Raw genomic sequence first — 22,421 nt, 5'->3', positions numbered from 1 at the left:
AAAAAGTCCATATTCAGACACATCGTCAAGAAATTTCAAAAAAATATAAAAAACAAACCAAGCGTCTTTAAGAGAAGGAGGGGTAGGAAGAGGAGCCTGGAGTGAGTGCCTGAGAAGACCTCTGCTTTCTTCTTCCAGCAGTGGCGAACTGGCAAGGCAGAGTTGATTCCTGGTTTTTGAAGCTCCGGCCTTTTCTGAGGCCGGGTACACCTGACCCTGGTTGTCCCAGACCTTTGGAGTCTATTTGGGTGTCTCTCATCCCTTCAGTTCTCTATAGCTGATTATCTTCAGTGACCTTCAGCCCATCCTTTGTACCTGCTCTGATTCCCTATTTCTAGTTGCTGGGATGCAAGTGAGGGGCAGAGATTGTGGTCTCTCTTCTTGCATTTTCTAGCCCTAATTTTCCTCTGTTGTTTGATTAAGAAAGAGTTTCAATTATAGACCAAATTGTATTAATTGAGGTGACAGTAAAAAAAGATTATGGAGAATTTTTGTTTTCCTTAAAATTTGAATATTTTATATTGACAGGTATCACTTTCATAAACAGGTAAAGAAAGGAAAAGGTTGTGATGTATGCAAAGATTTAGCCAAAGATTCAGGATATTCACTGAAGTGTTGTTTAAAATAGTGAAAAAAATAGAAACTTAAATACCCAATAATAGGAAAAAGATTGAATACATTACACAGTGGAAGACTATGCAGCCATTAAAATGATGCTCTAGACCTGTATTTATTAGTACAACAGGTGTTTATCATATATCAAAGGAAAAAAGCAGGTTATAAAACAATATATCCCCTATAATCACTTATTTTTTTGGTTTGCTTCAAAAATTCTCTTCCAGTAGTGTGACAGAGTTCACAGAAGCCTCCCGTGGCAGAATACCTAAATGCTATATAAAGCACAACAAGCATATTTTAAAAGTAACTTGGCGAGGTCCCGAGAAAATAAGGATAATCTCCCAAGTGCATCCCCCTGAAACAAAATAATACAAAGCAAAAAGGAAATAGTAAGTAAACAGAGAGGTCAGCTAAGTAGAAACTTAGAGCTTTGGGAACTGGGTAGGAGTAAGAGAGTTTGCGGGAGAAGCAGAGAGTAAGCCCTACAGCCTAAGAAGATGAAGGAGCTAAATGTGAGACCACTCTACTCCCCCCAAAGCTGGACCCTCAAGGGGCTACATTCTTAACAGAAAGGAAGAAGACCACCTGATTGCAGAGGGAGCCTACAAGCAAACCTATCCAGACTGCAGCACTATATGTTACCATTAATAAAAATGTTAGCTTCCATGTGAGATCTGCTAACATAGGGATTTGCGGTTGGAATTTTAACTTTCCCTTTTTTTAAGTAAACCATAAGCTTAAATGGCCCCATGTTATTAATGCTCCTTGAAGTCCAACAGAAGCAAATGGAATTTTCCCTAGAGAAAAGCATCTTCAATCCAAACTTCTGGATTAAATTCAGCCAAATATAAACTCATCAAAAAATTACTGAATATAAATATATAAGGATTCAAGTCACCACAAATGAGTGTCAGCAGGAATGATAATCAATAGGCTTAAATCTTTAAGGGGTCCAGAATTTGGAACAATCAGATGAAGAATCTGAAGCTATTGGGAAGTGTTTAAAGAAACAGAAGATGGAATAGAAAACATAAACCAGGAATAAGAGATTATAAAAGTGCCCGGAGAGATTTAGGAAAAAATAAATTGTCAAGAAATAAAATTTTTTTTTCAAATTAAAACTGCCATACAGAAGATACAGCTGAATAAAGTGCACTAAAGATGGACCTGACAAAATTCGTCAGAATGCAGCAACAAAGACAAGCTGATAAAAAAGCTGAGGCAAAAAACGCGAGGTGATCGTTCAGTCATCAGACTGTCTTCCCCACGAGAGAAGAGAAAGAAAAATGCGGCAAGACAATATTTGAGGAGCAAATGACTGAAAAATTTCCAGAACTGATGAAAGACAGGAATTCACAAATATAGGAAGCACGATTTATGCCAAGAAGGATAAATTTGAAGAAATCCACATCTAGACACAATTCAGTAAAACTGTAGAACAATTAAGAACAACAAACTAAAGGCTAGAGAGAAAACATAGATCACCTACAAAGAAATACAGCTAAACCAGTGGCACCATTCTCGACAGCCACTAGAAACCAGAAGACATTGGAATGATTCAAAGTGCTAAAATAAAGGGGGGGAAATCTATAAACATTGAATTGTATCCTCAGTAAAGTTATTTTTGAGACAAAGTTTTTTTGTTTTTTTTAAAAGACACTTTCAAATAAGTGAAAACTGAGTTTAACACCTACAGAGTCTTCTAAAGAAATTTCTAAAGAGTCACCTAAAGAAATTTCCAATGGATGTGCACCAGGAATATGAAGAAAACCTACTCCAGATGGAACATGTGAAATGCAAGAAGGAATATCAGTTTTCTCATAAGTTCAACCACAAAATCATTTAGCATCATATCAGACTCATAGAAATGAGAAAGTGTGGTTCGCTGATTTTAAAAAGGATCTGCTGGGACTTTCCTGTCTGTCCAGTGATTAAAAACCGAGTTTCCATTTTAGAGGTCATGGATTCGATTTGGTTGGAAAACAAAGACCTCACATGCCACATTGCCAAGAAGAAAAGAAAAAAGCAAAAAGGACCTGTTACCAGCAATTCCACTTCTGGAATTGAAATTCCACTCAAAGGAATTGAAAGCAGTGACTCAAACTGATATTTATACACCAATGCATTTATTGGTGAAATGCAAGCATTATTTACAACATTATTTGTAAATGCAGCATTATTTGTAATAGCTAAAATGTGGAAACAACCCAAATGTTCATCAGTGAATGAATACAAAATGTGGTATATGCCATACAATGGAATACTACTCATCCTTAGAAAGGAATAAAATTCTGACACATGCTATAATGTAGATGAACCTGGAAACTATTATGCTAAGTGAAATAAGCCAGTCACAAAAGAGACAAATATTCTATCATTATATTTTTGTGAGCTACCTAGAATAATCAGTTCACAGATACAGAAAGGAGAATGGTGGTTGCCAGGGGCTAAGGGGAGAAGGCCATGAGGAGTTACTGTTCGAATGGTACAGAGTTTTAGTTTGGGAAGACGAAAATTTCTGAAGGATAGTGGTGGTGGTTATACAACAACGTGAATGTACTTAATGTACATTTAAGTACACTTTGAAATGATTGAAGCGGTAGATTTTATGTTATGTATGTTTCCCACAAAAAGACCTGCTAAAAATGTGATTCCATATATCAGCTAGGGAGATATGAAGATTTCTGTTAGGTAGGTAGAATAGGGAAAAGGAGTCCAAAATGGTGGTGGCCAAAAGACAAGGAAAGGAAAAGCCCGCGAAAATAGAACAAAGGAAGGTCCGAGGACCGGAGTGAGGACCTCAGGTAAATCAAACAACACTCCTGGCTGGCCCAATTTACATAGGGCAGGCCCAGGAGAAAAAAAAGCATATAAAAAGAGGAGCCAAAGCTAGCGCTCTCTCTCTCTCCCCCACGCTGGGCTGCTCTTCTCTTCGCGTCTTTGGACCAACGTGCCCTCATGCCTCGAAGATGGATTTTCCTGCTATCTTCTAAATAGAATAGAGCTGTAACACTGATTTGTCTAAGAGCTATAACACGGTCCATTCGAGACCTGAGAGCTATAACACGGTCTGTCTAAGACCAGAGAGCTGTGACACACTGATGGGGCTTTAATGTCCGTCACTCCAAATTTTTGTTGTGAGGAGACAAAGAACCGAGGAACATACACATGTGTGACATCTCTATTAACATTTAGTTATTTGGTTTGAACATTAAATTTTATGGGAAAGAAACATTAAACTTTCAGTTCAGTTCAGTCGCTCAGTCGTGTCCGACTCTTTGCGACCCCATGAATAGCAGCACGCCAGGCCTCCCTGTCCATCAACAACTCCCAGAGTTCACCCAAACTCATGTGCATCGAGTAGGTGATGCCATCCAGCCATCTCATTATCTGTCGTCCCCTTCTCCTCCTGCCCCCAATCCCTCCCAACATCAGGGTCTTTTCCAATGAGTCAACATTTCGCATGAGGCGGCCAAAGTATTGGAGTTTCAGCTTCAGCATCAGTCCTTTCAATGAACACTCAGAACTGATCTCCTTCAGGATGGACTGGTTGGATCTCCTTGCACTTTAAGGGACTCTCAAGAGTCTTCTCCAACACCACAGTTCAAAAGCATCAATTCTTCAGCAATCAGCTTTCTTCATAGTTCAACCCTCACATCCATACATGACCACTGGAAAAACCATAGCCTTGACTAGACGGACCTTTGTTGGCAAAGTAATATCTCTGCTTTTTAATATGCTATCTAGGTTGGTCATAACTTTCCTTCCAAGGAGTAAGCATCTTTTAATTTCCTGGCTGCAATCACCATCTGCAGTGATTTTGGAGCCCCCAAAATAAAGTCTGACACTGTTTCCACTGTTTTTCCATCTATTTCCCATGAAGTGATGGGACCAAATGACATAATCTTAGTTTTCTGAATGTTGAGCTTTAAGCCAACTTTTTCACTCTCCTCTTTCACTTTCACCAAGCGGCTCTTTAGTTCCTCTTCACTTTCTGCCATAAGGGTGGTGTCATCTGCATATCTGAGGTTATTGATATTTCTCCCGGCAATATTGATTCCAGCTTGTGCTTCTTCCAGCCCAGCGATCCTCATGATGTACTCTGCATATAAGTTAAATAAGCAGGGTGACAATATACAACCTTGACGTACTCCTTTCCCAATTTGGAACCAGTCTGTTGTTCCATGTCCAGTTCTAACTGTTGCTTCCTGACCTGCGTACAGGATTCTCAAGAGGCAGGTCAGGTGGTCTGGTATTCCTATTTCTTTCAGAATTTTCCACAGTTTATTCTGATCCACACAGTCAAAGGCTTTGGCACAGTCAATAAAGCAGAAATAGATGTTTTTCTGGAACTCTCTTGCTTTCTCCATGATCCACGCAGATGTTGGCAATTTGATCTCTGGTGCCTCTGCCTTTTCTAAAACCAGCTTGAACATCTGGAAGTTCACGGTTCACATATTACTGAAGCCTGGCTTGGAGAATTTTGAGCATTACTTTACTAGCGTGTGAGATGAATGCAATTGTGCGGTAGTTTGAGCATTCTTTGGCATTGCCTTTCTTTGGGATTGGAATGAAAACTGACCTTTTCCAGTCCTGTGGCCACTGCTGAATTTTCCAAATTTGCTGCCACATTGAGTGCAGCACTTTAACAGCATCATCTTTCAGGATTTGAAATAGTTCAACTGGAATTCCATCACCTGCACTAGCTTTGTTCGTAGTGATGCTTCCTAAGGCCCACTTGACTTCACATTCCAGGATGTCTGGCTCTAGGTGGGTGATCACATCATCGTGACTATCTGGGTTGTGAAGATCTTTTTTGTACCGTTCTTCTGTGTATTCTCGTCACCGCTTCTTAATATCTTCTGCTTCTGTTAGGTCCATACCATTTCTATCCTTTATTGAGCCCATCTTTGCATGAAATGTTCCCTTGGAATCTCTAATTTTCTTGAAGAGATCTCTAGTCTTTCCCATTCTGTTGTTTTCCTCTATTTCCTTGCATTGATCACTGAAGAAGTCTTTCTTATCTCTCCTTGCTGTTCTTTGGAACTCTGCATTCAGATGCTTATATCTTTCCTTTTTTCCTTTGCTTTTCGCTTCCCTTCTTTTCACAGCTACTTGTAAGGCCTCCTCAGACAGCCACTTTGCTTTTTTGCATTTCTTTTCCATGGGGATGGTCTTGGTCCCTGTCTCCTGTACAATGTCAAGAACCTCCGTCCATAGTTCATCAGGCACTCTATCAGATCTAGTCCCTTAAATCTATTTCTCACTTCCACTGTATAATCATAAGGGATTTTATTTAGGTCATACCTGAATGGTCTAGTGGATTTCCCTACTTTCTTCAATTTAAGTCTGAATTTGGCAATAAGGAGTTCATGATCTGAGCCACAGTCAGCTCCTGGTCTTGTTTTTGCTGACTGTATAGAGCTTCTCCATCTTTGGCTGCAAAGAATATAATCAATCTGATTTCAGTGTTGACCACCTGGTGATATCCATGTGTAGAGTCTTCTCTTGTGTTGTTGGAAGAGGGTGTTTGCTATGACCAGTGCGTTCTCTTGACAAAACTCTATTAGCGTTTGCCCTGCTTCATTCCGTATTCCAAGGCCAAGTTTGCCTGTTAACTCCAAGTGTTTCTTGACTTCCTACTTTTGCATTCCAGTCCCCTATAATGAAAAGGACATCTTTTTTGGGTGTTAGTTATAAAAGGTCTTGTAGGTCTTCATAGAACTGTTCAACTTCAGCTTCTTCAGCGTTACTGGATGGGGCATAGGCTTGGATCACTGTGATACTGAATGGTTTGCCTTGGAAATGAACAGAGATCATTCTGTCGTTTTTGAGATTGCATCCAAGTACTGCATTTTGGACTCTTTTGTTGACCATGATGGCTACTCCATTTCTTCTAAGGGATTCCTGCCCATGGTAGTAGATAAAATGGTCATCTGAGTTAAATTCACACATTAAATTTTACTGGGAAGAAACATTAAACTTTAGATATATATAAATATCTAAATGGACAAATAGAAAAATGTTTAAAGTGATGGATGGTAGGTTTGCAGGTGCTTTTGTTTTCTTATATTTTATATTCATATTTTTCTATGTATTTTTAAATTTTTATTTATTTATTTGGCTGTCCCGGGTCTTAGTTGGTGGCACACAGGATCTTCATTGAGTCATGCAGGCTCAGTAGTTGTGGCCTGTGGGCTTAGTTGCTTCAAGACATGTGGGATCTTAGTTCCCTGACCAAGCATTGAACCTTTATCCCCTGCATTGCAAGGCAGATTCTTAGCCACTGGACCACCAGGAAAGTCCCGTTTATCTGTATTTTCTAACTCTTCTAAAGTGAATTTGATGGACTCCAAGGAGATCAAACCAGTCAATCCTAATATTGAATCCTAATATTGAAATCAACCCTGAATATTCATTGGAAGGACTGATGCTGAGACTAAAGCTCCAATACTTTGGCCACCTGACGTGAAGAGCCAACTCATTAGAAAAGACCCTGATGTTGGGAAAGATTGAAGGCAGGAGGGGAAGGGGATGACAGAGGACGAGATAGTTGGATGACATCACTGACTCATTGGGCATGAATTTGAGCAAGCCCTGGGGGATGGTAAAGGACAGGGAAGCCTGGTGTGCTGCAATTCATGCGGCTGCAAACTGAGTGACTGAACAACACAAAAGTGAACTTATGAAAGTTGTTTGGTAGGGCTACATCTCAGCCTCCCTCTTCCCCCAGGACTGGCAGTGCAGCAGCTTCCCTCTCCCATGTGTCACCCCCTGACCTGGAAATCCACTCTGCGGTTTCCTCTTGACTTTTGCAGCTATCCATCTGCTGGAGTCACATTTAATACCTGACTGAAGTTGGCCCCTGGTGTTCCAGTGAGGAATAGGGTTTCAACAGACAAAACCTGGGAGAAGTGATTCCAGCAGAGAGGGTGTCATGAGCAAAAGTGCAAACTTCACAGTGTGAACTTTGGGAAAGACAAGGGGTCCCGACTGGCTAAGTTGCCTTTCCCCACCATAAGTCATTATTATCATCATTATCGTCAACAATGATAAAAAGCTAGTCTTTTTTACACTTGATGGTTTACAAAGTCCTTTCACAGACTGTCATCACAATTCTGAGAGATCAGACCTATTGTCAAATTTTGTAGATGAAGAAATTTTTTATTTCTCTCTCTCTCTCTCTTATTTTTGGTCTGGATGAGAAGAACAAACATAAAACAAGAACGTCTGTTACTGTGGCAGGTCAGGTCCTCCCCTCGCTAGCAGACGGCTGCTTCTGCTTATCAGGGGAAATCTTATCTCTGCTCCCAGCTGCTGAAAAATACTCTCCCCAGAGAGGGAAAGGGTACAACTATGGGCAAATAAACTGTCACTTTGGGAGACTGGGCTGCATTCTACTTAGAAAAGTCACAAACCAACCCACCCCCATCCCCCACTCCAGGGAGCAGAGAAGAATTATGGAGAAAACGTTCTGCTTGGAGAGGAATCTATGGTATTGTGATTTAACAAGAAATAGTTGCTCTTTGGCCCCATTCTTGGCACAGAGCTCCTAAAACACTTGGAATTTCCAGTGTTGAGAGAGGAATGTTGCTACATTGATGAAATGACTTTTGGAAAGCCCTTAGGTGCCAAAGGGACCAACCTTGTGATTGGAGTGTTGGAATCTTTGGTACCAGATCCATCTTCAAACTCCGGATCAGAGAGAGGGGCTGGAGGTTGAATCAATGGCAATGAGTTAATCAATCATGCCTATGTAATGAAGCCTCTACAAACCCCAAAAGGATGAGTTTGGAGAGCTTCCAGGTTGGCGAACATATTGATATTCAGGGAGAGTGGCACCTGGAGAGGGCAAGGAAGCTCTGTGCCCTTTCCCCTGTACCTCACCATGAGCATCTCTTCCATCTGTCTATTCCTGAGTTAACTCCTTTTCTAATAAACCAGAGATCTAGTAAGCAAAATCTTTGTGTTCTGCATTGCTCTAGTAAATTAATTGATACCAAGGCAAGGTTTGATGGAAACTTCAATCTATTGCCTGTTGGCTAGAAACCCAGATGATAACCTGGAGTTGAGACTCCTATCTGAAGTTGGGGGAGGGGCAGACTTGTAGAACAGAGTCCTTCACTACTTTGTGGGATCTGATGCTCTCTCCTGGTAGTGTCAGGAGTGAGTTGAATTGCAGGACACCCTGCTGGTGTCCCAGAATTGCCTGGTGCTGTGGGACACCTGCCCCTTCCTGACACACATTGGAATTGGGTCCAGAACCTTTAGGATCCCTACTGAGGTGGCCCCTGCTTCTCTCTGCCTTTGGATTCATTTTGGAGGGAAACCTTTTCAGTGCCGGGGGCATGCTTTTCTCCTTTAGTGTTCCAAGGAGGACAGAAGCCTCTTTTCACTTGTTTTCATCAGCAAAGTGGAGAGACTGATGCTTTCACAAAGAGCTACTCTGTCTAGGGCCACCTGCCTCAGAGAATGGAATCTCTGCTCACCATCGGTTCTTCACAGAGCGGGCTTGGCAGAACCTAAGCTGCCTGTCTGCACCTTCAAGGCAAGGGAAATTGGAAGGGTAGCTTCTTTTTATTCTAACTTAGCATGAAGGGACTAAAAAATTTTTGAACAACCATCAATGACAAGTGTCCATACATGTTGTTCTTTAGTTGCTAAGTCATGTGCGACTCTTTTGTGACCCCATGGACTGCCACCTGCTAGGCTCCTCTGTCCATGGGATTTCCCAGGCAAGAAGACTGGAGTTGGTTGCCATTTCCTTCTCCAGGGGATCTTCCCAACCTAGGGATTGAACCTGCATCTCCTGCATTGGCAGGTGGATTCTTTACCACCGAGCCACCAGGGGAGCCTGTCCATACACAGACAACCATAATTTGCCTTCTAGTATCAGTGTGGAGTCCTTCTCTCTTTGCTTTCTGTGTCTAGTTAATGTTGATTATTTAATTTCTGTGCTCTCCTAGCCTTTCTCATCCCACTAAGGCAGCTTTCCCAGCTGAATGTTCTGCTCTCTCTCTCATAGGAAGTTAACTATAATCTAGTGGTCAAAGGTCCAGGCTCTGAGGTTAGGCTACCTGGAACTTAATTCTGCCTCTGCAAGTTACTGTTTGATATTTAACAAGTTACTCAATTTCTCTGCACTTCAATTAACTATACTACTGACTGGACTGGGTTACTGAGAGGATGAAATGAAATAACACAGGAAAGAATACAGCCCATTTCCAGGTACATGTTGTGTGCTTAGTAAGTGATAGGCACTAATACAATCAGTATTATTGTGTTTCCAATCTGAGGAACATTGCTAATTCACTGTTTGTAGAGCAGAGAAAAATGATTTCACCGCTGCTCAGTGAAGTAGCTAGCTTTTCCTTCTGGTAAATTCCCAGCCTCACCCTTTCCTCCCAGGGCCCCTTTAATGACTCACCCCTCAGGTATTCTCACTCCTCTCTCCCAGACAAGTGTCCAGAGGGAGCAATTGAGGAAGTCAGCTGTGTCCCTGCCTGTGGTCTAGAGGAGGACTTGAATCTGGGCTCGCAAGCTTCTCAGCTGTCAGGTAGGTTGTCTAAGGTTGAGAAGGTCATGTGGTTGACCCAAAGATGGGTTTGGGCCCAAAGCAGCTGCTTTTGGTGCCCCCCTGCCACACATTCTCAGGCCCCCTTTGATTTGAGCTGCACCCACGGTGGATCTGCTCCCCGGACCCCTCCACCAACCGGCCTCAATCCTGCCAGCACCCCATCCAAAAGGTCTGTCTCGGTTTTTCCCCCTCAGTTGACAGAATTGTGGTGAGAGGAGAGGAGAGTTAATGCCTCGGGGGCAACCCTTGTGGTGGAGGACAAGGGTCAGGGCCCCAGTCTCCTGTCTTTCAGAGGGTCAATTCTCTTTTTTTCTTTTCTCTTTATGAATCCATTGACTGTAGCCTGCCAGGCTCCTCTGTCCATGAAAATTCCCAGGCAAGAATACTGGAGTGGGTGGCCATTTCCTTCTCCAGAGGATCTTCCCGACCCAGGGATTGAACCCACGTCTTATGTGTCTCCTGCATTGCAGGCAGAATCTTTTACTGTGGAGCCATTGGGGAAGGCCCTTATCATCTAAAAAATTAATAAGTAAATAAATTGATTTTTTGCTGTGCTGGGTCTTTGCTGCTGCTCCAGCTTCTCTCTAGTTGCGGTCTGTGGGCTTCTCGATGTGGTAGCTTCTCTTGTTGCGGAGCATGGGCTCTAGGGTGCGCAGGCTCAGTAGTTGAAGCATAAGGGCTTGGTAGTTGAGGCTTCAGGCTCTCAAGCACAGGCCCAATAGTTGTGGCTCAGGGCTTAGTTGCTCTGTGGCACATGGGATCTTCCTGGATCAGGGATCGGCCTGTGTCTCCTGCATTGGCAGGCCGACCCTCCACCACTGAGTCACCAGGGAAGCCCCAAAGGTCAATTCTGAGGCATGTCCTACTCTTCAGAGGGCCTCTGACAGGACTGAGCTCCACAACAGTAGCCAGCTCAACAGATACCTTTTGGGGGCATCATCTGCTACCCTGACTCACATTTTCTGCCCTGGAACCACCCTCCAGGAAGTCTCCTGTTCTGGCCTCAGAAGCTGTTTTCGAGGGAACGCAATCCAAGCCCTCTGCCACGTTTCCTCCTCATTGTTCATCCTTGGGATGTCTTTGTGTCTAGGATCCCTCCCTGTCTGGAAAGAAAGAGGGCAAAAGTGGGAACAGAAATGACTCTAACTCCTTCGGAGATGGGAAATCATGCATTTATGTACCTACAGCTTTCTCATCTGTTATCTCACTCAAATTTTAGCAACAAACCTGTGAGGCAGATTATTATTAGCCCCATTTTATGGATTAAGAAAATGAGATGCTGTGAGAGTTTAAGTAACCAGTCTAAGGTCATACAAAAACTTTAAAAAACCAGGTCTATGCTGAAGAATTGATGCTTTTGAACCGTGGTGTTGGAGAAGACTCTTGAGAGTCCCTCGTACTGCAAGGAGATCCAGCCAGTCCATTCTAAAGGAGATCAGTCCTGGGTGTTCATGGGAAGGACTGATGCTGAAGCTGAAACTCCAGTACTTTGGCCACCTCATGCAAAGAGTTGCCTCACTGGAAAAGACTCTGATGCTGGGAAAGGTTGGGGGCGGGAGAAGAAGGGGACAACAGAGAATGAGATGGCTGGATGGCATCACTGACTCGATGGACATGAGTTTGAGTGAACTCCGGGAGTTGGTGATGGACAGGAAGGCCTGGCATGCTGCGATTCATGGGGTTGCGAAGAGTCGGACACGACTGAGTGACTGAACTGAACTGAACTGATGCTCTTTCATCCATGGGGTCTAAAAGAATCAGACACTGAGCAACTGAACTGAACTGATGCTCTTTCAGCTGCTTTCTTTTATGGGTGAGGTCCTCTGAAAGAGTCCTCCGGAAGCAGGACTTTTAATCAATTAAGTAAGTTTATCAGTTTTTCTTTTTTTGGCTTCATCGTGGCATGTGGGATCTTAGTTTCCTGACCAAGGATTGAACCCATGTCTCCTGAACTGGAAGCTTGGAGTCTTAACCACTGGACCATCAGGGAAGTTCCTTTCAACTTTTTTAAGTTAAATATTTTAACAGCATTATTTAAGTAGAGTTGACATTCAATACGTTGCCCATATTTAAGGTGTACAATGTAGTGAGTTTTGACATACTTATGTGCCAGTGAAACCATCAGCACAATTAAGATAGTGAACATATGTATCACATCTGAAACTTCCCTGTACCCCCTTTCAATCTTCCCCTCTGCCTTTCTATGCTATTTTTCCTTTCTTGGCAACTACTAATCTGCTTTCTGTCACTTTAGATTGGTTTGCCTTTTCTATTTTCTATTAATATAAATGGAATCATATAGTATGTGTTCTTTTTTATCTGATCTCTTTCACTTAATGTGATTATTTTGAGATTCACCTATGTTGTGTGTATATAAATAGTTTAGGGCTTCTCAGGTGGCACTAGTGGTAAAGAACTCACCTGCCAATGCAGGAGACATAAGAGAAACGGGTTTGATCCCTACAGTGGGAAGATTCCCTAGAGGTGGGCAGGGTAACCCACTCCAGTTTTCTTGCCTGGAGAATCCCATGGGTTGAGGAGTATGGGAGGCTACAGTCCATAGGGTCACAAAGGACTGGGCATGACTGAGGTGCCTTAGTGTGCATGCATAGTTTATTCATTGTTATTGCTGAGCAGTGTTCTGTTGTACCACAATTTCTTCATCAGTTCATCTGTTCATGGCCAATAATTTTTGGCTCTTAGAAATGTACATGTCACGTACAAGTCTTTGTACAGGCCTAGGTTTTCAGTTCTCTCAGGTGTGGAATGTTCAGTCACATGGTAAGTATATTTAACTTTTGAAGAAATTTCTAAACATCTTGTCAGTGTGGTTGTACCATTTTACACTCCTACCAGTGATGAGTGAGCTTGCGCTCACAGGGGATTGTCCACCACAGACAGTCCCAAACAGACCTACACCAAGACATATCATAATAAAAGTTTCAAAAATTAAAGGTAAAGAGAAGATCCTAAAGGCAGCAAGAAAAAGAAAAAGATTTAATAACAAGGTAACCCTCATAAGACTATCAGCTGATTTATCTACAGAAACACTGCAGGGCAGAAGGGACTGGCAAAATATATTCAAAAGTCTTAAAAGGGAAAAATCTACATCCTAGAATATTCTACCCAGTAAGATTACCATTTATAATAGGAGAAATAAATAATTTCTCAGATGAGCAAAAACTAAAAGAATACAGCAATACTAAACTTATCCTAAAAGAAATATTGAAAGGTCTTTTCTATACACAAAAGAAGCAAGAAGATATAGGAAAAAATAAATAATTGGAAAGTAAATCACTTAAATTAGCTAGTATAGAGATCAAAGGGAAAAAAATACCTATTTGCGAAAGTGATGATTAAAAAAAAAGGAACAGCAAAAGGTTAAACAGGAAAATATGAAAAAAAAAAGGACATAAAAACCATAAAATGTGGGAAAGGAGAGTAAGAACATGCAGATTCTTATTCTTTTTTATCAGAATGTGTTTGAGCCTCAGACAAGCAAAAACTAAAAGAATATAGCAATACTAAAGGCTGTATGACTATCAGCCTAAAGCAAACAGATATAGGAAGTGGTTAACATACTTGAAAAACAGGGCAGCCACAAATAAGAAACATACAATAGATTCACAAATGCCAAAAAGAAGAGAAAACAAGCATGAAATAAAAGGAAATTATCAAACCACAAAAAGAAAAAGAAAGAAGCAAAAGAAGAAACAAAGAATCAACTGGAAAACAAAGTTTAAAATGGCAATAAATACATATGTATCAACAAGTACCTTAAATTCAATGGACCGAATGCTCCAATCAAAAGACATGGTGTGGCAGACTGGATTAAAAAAAAAAAAAACACGAACCTACCATATGCTGTCTACAGGAGGCACACCTTTGGGCAAAGGACACACATAGGATAAAGTGAGGGAATGGGAAAAGATATTTCATGCAAATGAAAATGACAGGAAAGTGGTAGTTATAATACTCACATGAGACAAAACAGACTTTAAAGCAAAAGCTATAAAGAAAGATAAAGAAGGACAATATATAATGATACAAGGACCAATCAAGAAGAGGATTTTATTAATACACTCATCAATATAGGAACACCCAAGTACATAAACAAATACTAACAGACATAAAGGGAGAAATTGATAGGAATATAGTAGTAGAAGATTTTAACATCAAAGGACAAATTTTCTAAACAGAAAATCAATCAGGCAACAGAGATCTTAAATGATACAATAGAATTTAATTGATGTTTTCAGGACACTACACCCCCACGCCCACCCCCCAAATCATGTTCTCAAGTCCACATGGAAGATTCTCTAGGACTGACCACATACTAGGGCACAAAACTAACTTCAATAAATTTAAGAGTACAGAAACTATTTCAAGCATCTTCTCTGACCACAATGGACTAAAACTAGAAATCAACCACAAGAAGAGAAAGGACAAAAAAGTCCAGTTACATGAAGACTAAACACGCTACTAAAAAACCAAAGGATTAACAAGGAAATTAAAAAATACCTTGAGACAAATGACAATCAAAATGCATACAAAATACATGAGATGCAGCAAAAGCAGTTCTTAGAGGGAAATTCATAGTGATACAGTTCAGTTCAGTTCAGCCGCTCAGTTGTGTCCAGCTCTTTGCAACCCCGTGGACTGTAGCATGCCAGGTCTCCCTGTCTATCACCAACTCCCGGAGTTCACACAAATTCATGTCCATCGAGTTGGTGATGCCATCTAATCATCTCATCCTCTGTCGTCCCCTTCTCCTCCCGTGAGTCAACTCTTCCCATGAGGTGGCCAAAGTATTGGAGTTTCAGCTTCAGCATCAGTCCTTCCAGTGAACACCCAGGACTGATCTCCTTTAGAATGGACTGGTTGGATCTCTTTGCAGTCCAAGGGACTCTCAAGAGTCTTCTCCAGCACCACAGTTCAAAAGCATCAATTCTTCGGCGATCAGGCCTTCCTTAAAAAAAAACAAGACAAATCTCAAGTAAACAACCTAACCTACCACCTAAAAGAACTATAAAAATAAGAAAAAACAAGACCTAAAGTCAGCAGAAGGAAGGAAATAATAAAAATCAGGGAGGAAATAAATAAAATAGAGATTTAAAAAACAATAGAAAAAAATCAATAAAATCAAGAGCTGGTTCTTTGAAAGGGTAAACAAAACTGACAAACCTCTGACCAGACACAACAAGGAGAAAGGAGAGAGAACCAAAATAAATAAAATAAGAAATGAAAAAGGAGAAATTGCAACTGGTACTACAGAAATTAAAACAAACAAACAAAAAAAGGACAATTATATGCCAACAAATTTGACAACCTAGAAGAAATGGACAACTTTCTAGAAACATACAGCCCAAGCAAAACTGAATCAAGGAGAAACAGATAATTTGAACAGACCAATCACTAGAAGAGAAGTAGAATCTGGAACTTAAAAACTCCCTACAGGGACTTCCCTGATGGTCCAGTGGTTTAGTCCATGCTTCCAATGCAGGGGCTGTGAGTTTGATCCCTGGTGGGGGTACTAAGATCCTATATACCATCTGGCACAGCCAAAAACCAAAACAAAACAAAAACTCCCTACAAACAAAAGTCCAGGACTAGATGATTTCATAGGTGAATTCTGCCAAACATACAAAGAAGACCTTATACTGATTCTTCTCAAACTCTCCCAAAATATTGAAGAGTTGGGAATACTTCCAAAGACATTCTATGAAGCCACTCTCACACTGATACCAAAATCAAAGACACTATCAAAACAGAAAATTGCAGGCCTATATCTTTGACAAATATAGATGCAAAAATTCTTAACAAAATATTACCAAACAGACTCCAACAATACATAAAAAAGATCATATACCACGACCAAGTGAGATTGAACCCAAGTTCATAAGTGAAGAAAGTGAAAGTCGCTCAGTCGTGTCCAACTCTGTGACCCCATGGACTATACATGTAGTCCATGGAATTCTCCAGGCCGGAATACTGGAGTGGGTAGCCGTTCCCTTCTCCAGGGGATCTTCCTAACCCAGGGATCAAACCCAGATCTCCCACATTGCAGGCGGATTCTTTACCAGCTGAGCCACCAGGGAAGCCCCAAGTTCATAAGGATTCTCCTTTTCTTTTAGTTCTGCTATCTCTCCTGTCAAAATGTTCCTCTTTTGCTTAAGTTATAGGGAGCCAGGTTCTGTTGCTTCCAACCAACCACCTCTTATGGATAGAACTGTTTTGGTACATTGCCTGAATTATTGGTTATTGTTAAACTTTTTTTATTAGTTTATAACTTTCACCTTTACATTTTATCTCCCAATTACATAATATGTAGCTGGAAGGAACCACTAAGTATCAGGGTGGTTTGTTACACAGCATTTGCTAAGGCTTGAGGTCCAGGATCTAGGTGATGAGATCTGGACCCTCGTGCCTCAGCTTGGTAATGTAATGGGAAGAGACTTTAAGGTCTTATGGGGAGAGGATGAATGTGGGAGGAATGTGGATTGTTATGACCAGATGGTGACAGATTTAATTTTCTAAAGAAGACCATGTGTTTGTGTTTACTGCATTCTACATGCGCTTCTTCCAATATAACTGATACTTCTTCTACCCAGAGGTGGGGGGGTTTATGTTCTCATCCCTTGATTCTGGCCAGGGGATTGGGACTTTCAAGACTAGGACGTGGGCTTCCCTAGTGGCTCAGTAGTAAAGAATCTGCTTGCCAATGCAGGAGACATGGGTTCAACCCTAATCCCTGATCTGGGAAGATCCCACATTCCACAAAGCAACTAAGCCCATGTGCCACAACTGTTAAGCCTGTGCTCTAGAGCCTGGGAGCCTCAACTACTGAGCCCATGTGTCAAAACTACTGAAGCTAGAGCACCCAAGAACACTTGCTCTGCAATAAGAGAAGCCACTGCAATGAGAAACCCGTGCACGGCAACTAGAGAAAAGCCTGCACAGCAATGAAAACTAAGCACAGCCAACAATAAATAAATAAATGAAAAAATTATATATATATAAAAAGACTAGGTCATGAAAAGAATGTAACTTCCACCTGAAGCATGCTGTCAAAGCTGCTGTTTTGTAAGGAAGCCCAAGCCACACCGAATAGTCATATGTATGTGGTACAACCAGTTGTTCTGGCTAGTTTCATCCAACAGTCAATGTCAGTAGCTAAACATGTGACAGTTACAGCTCCTAGCCTTCAAGTCCCTCACCAGACTTTGTGCAGCAGATTAGGAGCCTTCCTCACTCCTGAATTTCTTACTCATAGAAACCATGAGAGATAACAAATGATCATTGTGGTTTGAAGGCACCCAGTTTTGAAAGCGATTTGTTATGTAATAGAAACTATTACAGTAAAAATGTGAAGTGTTTGTATTTAAAAATTTTCAGTGAAGGAGGCACCTGAACGCTGTTAGCTTCAAGGAGAAACAAAAATATATTGCGATTTTGGGAACTTACTGTGAAATGAGATTGCTAATGAATTGTGCCAATCTTTTCCTTAGATTTTTTTCTATCTATTGCTTTCTGTGAAAAATGTTTTTAAATTAAAATAGTCATAAAAAGGAATGAATACTGGTATGTACCACAAGTGGATGAACTTTGAAAACATTAGGCTAAGTGGAGGCAAATTTATAGGGACATAAAGTGAATTAGTGGTTTCCAGGGAGAAAGGGAAGGGGGAAATTGGGAGTAACTGCTAGTAGGTATGGCATTTCTTTTAGGGGTTATGAAAATATCCTGGATTTACATATGGTGTTAGCTACACAGCCTTGTAAATATAGTAAAACCTACTGAGTTGTACATTCCAAAAGAGTGGATTTTATGGTATATGGACTATATCTCAAAAAAATAAGATTATTAAGTTTTCTTTGGTCAGCCATAAGTAAGACAGATCAACAAATCTGACTATACTGTCTATATGTGAAGATCAATTTTGACAAAATCATTGACAAATTTGCAAAACTTAAGACCTGGAACAGAAATTGTAATGTTATAATTCATTCTTATGATAGACCAATATCTAAGTATATGTTTTTCCTTTATATTTAAAATAAAAATTATATTCATAAAGTTATAATTATTAATCTGTTGCTTTTTTCTCTCTTGTGCTGCCATACATATATACATGTAGATAATCTGTAACTTTATGCAATGTATATCTCTATCTATATGACATATATATAGATATATTTACTTGCCTTGTTAAACATATGAACATATGAATTCAATAAAAGAAAATTATTATTCTTCATTTTTTCTGGCTATTAATGATTAATACTGAAAATCGTATAGATAGGGTTTAAAAATTATATGCTTCAGATATTAAATGTGTAAAGTAAGTCATTGATGTTAATACTGTTACTGAGAGTCTAAGAAAAAAATCAAGGTCTACACTGGAATGGCAATGAAGGGAATGCAAAGGAAGGAGATAGATAAGTAAGTATAGATAGATACTCTGTAAATAAAACAGATAGTTCTGTACATTTAGGGGGCAAGGAAGAGGGAGATGTCAAGTATGAAATGTATTTCCAACCTGATAATAAGCAACAGTTCTTGGAGGCTTGGTCTATAAATATAGGCACCCAATGCCTAGAAAAGCCTCTGAACATAGAAGTTCCTCAATACATATTTTTTGTTTGAATAAAAGATCTTAGATAGGACACATCTTACTTACCTCACCTATTCTCCATCCATCTTTTTACTCCAGCTATTACTGTGGCAACCAACTGCTTGCCCCTGTCACCTGAGAGTACCAGCTTGCAGGTATAGCTCCTATCTTTTATGCCTCTTGCTCAGGGGCTTCTTGGCTGCAGCACTGTGGAATACCATTTTCTGACACTTCTGTAAAGCTGGAAGAGAGAGGGAATTAACAGTCAAAGGGGAACTTTTGACCATTGGGGGTGACGGTGAGTGGATGAATATCCTGTCTCTGGAATCACATTCTGTATGGTTCCACAGAAAGTGCTCAGTGGGACAATGCTCCAGTTGTTCAAGGTGGCCACCAGCTCCACGTCACTTGATTGGATGGCTTTTCCGCTTTCCCATTTCACTCTTCCCAATTCCCTATTTTTGTTCCCTGTGGTTGCTCTCCACAATAACCTACCTGCATCTTATTCTTTTTTAAGGGTTTGATTTTCTGGGGGAGGGAAGGCCACTCTAAGACAGACTCCTACATAAAATGTGGTATAGTAGAATTAGCACTGGACAAGGACCCAGAAAACCTGGGTTCCAAACCTAGCTTTCTCACTAATCTCAAATGAAGAGGGGTGTTTTTATTACTATTTTCAGATGTACAAGTACTGACAGGAAAAGATCTCCAAGTCATTTGTTAACTGAGGGGGAAAAAAAAAAAGCAAGAAAAATGCTTGCAACCTGGTCTGACATACACAAAAAGGGCAGGTATGCGTATGTGCGTGCTCAGTCTCTAAGCTGTGTCTGACTCTTTGGAACCCCAGGTCTGTAGCCCACCAGGCAACTCTGTCAATGGGATTTTCCAGGCAAGAATACTGGAGCGAGTTGTCATTTCCTCCTCCTTCTTCCCAACCTCAGGATACAACCAGGGTCTCCTGTGCCTCCTGTATTGACAGGCGGATTCTTTATCACTGAGTCACCTGGGAAGCCCAGTCATGTGTACCATATACAGGTTAATAAACTTAGACAAAATGGTAGGGTATCCCAGCTTACTATATATTTTTGTATGGCTTGAATCCTTTACAAGGAGACTGTATTTTGTGTAATTTAGAAACAGCAACAACAAAAGTCCACTTCCAAGGCCGTTGAGTCACGCTTGTGAAAGTGGAGAGCAGAAGTCAACGTTCCACGAACACACGGTGAGAAAGAGGAGCTGTGCTCAGACGTGCGCGCTAGGGGACCGCGGACCGGGGACCAAGGCCCGGCGGTCGAGAAACCGGACCCGCGGGAGGGAGGGCGGCTGGGTCTTTGTGGTCGCCAGGGGGCAGATGTGCGGAGCAACCCCAAACCTACAACTACCCACTCTTCCCCGGGCAGGACTTCGCAGAAGTCATAAATTCCATCCCTTAGCTGCAGTTCAGACAGATCCCAGGGTTTTCAGAGTCGAGGGGAGGCCCCCTCCTCTGCCCCATGAGGAAAGCGTGGCGCTCTGAGCAGTCTGCAAGCTCGTTCATACTACATTTACGCGCATCAACTCTTTTCTCCGCCCGCACCACACCTCCCGGCCCCCACCCGCAGAGGGGAAATTGAGTCACTGGAAGGCGAGGCCAGAGTCTCCAGGGGAATGTGCGCCGAGGCCAGTCCTCGGGGCCTTCCAGATGCTGGGAGGAGGGGGAGGGACCTCAGGAAAATACACAGAGTGGAGTGAGGGCGGGGGAAGCGGCTGGCTGGGCAGGAGCTGAGCCAGACACATGGAGAAACGCTGCCCAGGATCAAAGGAAATATGACATTTGAAAAGAATGCGCACGTCTGCTGGTGCTGCGGAGCGGGGCGGGGGCGGGGGGGCCGGGGTGCGTAGGCGGCGTGCCGGGGACGGCGAGCTAGAGCAGGGGCAGGGTCGCTACCCCTGCACGCCTTGCCTCGGCTTGCCACGGCCCTCGGTCCGCCTCTTAGGTGCGGGTTGGCAGTCCGTCTCGGGATGCGCCTCGCTCTCTCTCCTTAGGTCTCTCCTGTCTTTATTTCCATGATGAAGCTGGAAGGGAAATGTAACCTGAGGCGACAAACCAAAGCGGGGGGAAAAAAGAAAGGAAAAAAAAAAAAAATCAAACCAGGCCACCTCCCCGCTCGGCCTCGGAACATTCTTCTCTCCCCGCCGGCCTGGCTGCTTCTCCCCGCCCCTCCGGCGTCGCGGTACTGGGCTCGCCGCCGGGGCAGCTCCGCACGTCACTGGGGTCCCCCGGGGCTGGGGGGTCCCCAGGGCGGGCGGGGAGGGGGGCGGGGAGTCGCCTCGGCCGCGGCGGAGCTCGGGCCGGCGGGGCCAGCCCTCCCTTGCGCCCCGGCCCCGCAGAGCCTGTTTCTCATTAGAGTAGCGGGCGCGGTCCCCGCCCGGCTCCCGAGAGTTTGTAAACGTCTGAGCCGAGGGCCGTCGCTTAACCCCTTCGGTGCGGGGCCCGGGCGCAGCTGCGGGCTGGGCCCTGAGCTGGAGGTCTTTAGATTAAAGGAAGCTGAGGCCTGCTGATAGGTTTGTAGCCTAAGGTCTGCGTAGGGAGAATGGAACCGACACCCATGCCCCCACCCTAACCGACCGGCATCTGAATAACTAATTTCGACTTAAATCCCTCTCACACAACAGGACCCCACTATGCCTGTCCTTTCTAGGAACTCCAGTCCGAGTCTTTCTTCCTTCTCCCGCCCAGGTGACAGGTGTCCAACCCAGGGGCCCACCCGGTTTCGGAACTACGGGGCGCCGGTAAACCTGGCCAGGATTATCAGGAGAGCTGGAGCGGGATGCCATCGGATCCTAGATTCGTTCCCGACTAAGGTTCTAGGGAGGAGAGAGCCGGCTTTCCTTGGAGGCTAGTTAATGGCCCTCTGGGTGGCTGGGACTAGGGCAGCAGTAAAGTCCGGCCTGGATTGTCGCCCAGCAGGAGTCATGGACCTTTGAACAGTGCCTCAAGACCAATAACTCTTCTTCACTTTTGGGGGACAGCGAGAGATGGACCGGTGGAGGGGCTGGTTCGGCCAGGCAAAGGCTTCCTTTCAGAAGGCTTAGGCGGGGCGGCCTCAGGCTAGGGACTTCAAAGGAATGGCCTTCTCCACTTCCGAGAAGCCTGGAGCCGTTCTGCACCCCAGAGCCTGGTTGGCCTTAGACGGAGGGAAAGGGGAGAAGAGGTGGTGCTTCCTTGCTAGTTGCTGGCTGCACAACTCTTCAGAAAGGGTCTTCCGTGGGCCCTCTACACTGTGGGCCCAGGATGTGGCCCCTTTAAGGCATTCGGACCCAGAGCCCCCGAACTCAGACTAAGTTGGAGATTGCGGTGGGACTGCGCCCTGCGGGAAATGATTGTCACCACTGAGGGCCAATAGGCATCATTATGGTCCTACCAACGCTGGAGAGACCGTTTTCCAATTCAGTTTTGTTCTTTTTTTTTTTTTTTTTGAGGGGGAGGGACTGGAGAGAGGACAGAGGGAGGGAGAGTGGGGAGGGTTGCTGGAGGGAGGGGGCACAAGGGGCGCGTGGTTTTCCCATCTCATCCCTGGAGGAGGGGCTGGAGCATCCCCGGCAGCCAATCAGAGATAGGTTGGGGGGGCA

The 22,421-nt window shown here is 43.0% G+C and overlaps 1 long non-coding RNA gene across 1 annotated transcript; it reads right to left on the bottom strand.

Annotated features, from left to right (window-relative positions):
* Positions 1-14,265: 14,265 nt before the first annotated feature.
* Positions 14,266-21,235, bottom strand: LOC148776624 (uncharacterized). Its single transcript, XR_016038289.1, has 3 exons — positions 20,752-21,235; positions 18,876-19,050; positions 14,266-15,164 (listed from the first exon to the last, which is right to left on the bottom strand). It is a non-coding gene; the product is annotated as an uncharacterized LOC148776624 (long non-coding RNA).
* Positions 21,236-22,421: the final 1,186 nt, after the last annotated feature.

This window comes from Moschus berezovskii, chromosome 9 (assembly GCF_049115385.1).
Source record: "Moschus berezovskii isolate FMDL1 chromosome 9, NW_MosBer_1.0, whole genome shotgun sequence".
In the NCBI taxonomy this organism is placed as follows: Eukaryota; Metazoa; Chordata; class Mammalia; order Artiodactyla; family Moschidae; genus Moschus; species Moschus berezovskii.
This window is presented reverse-complemented; position numbering and strand designations above follow the sequence as displayed.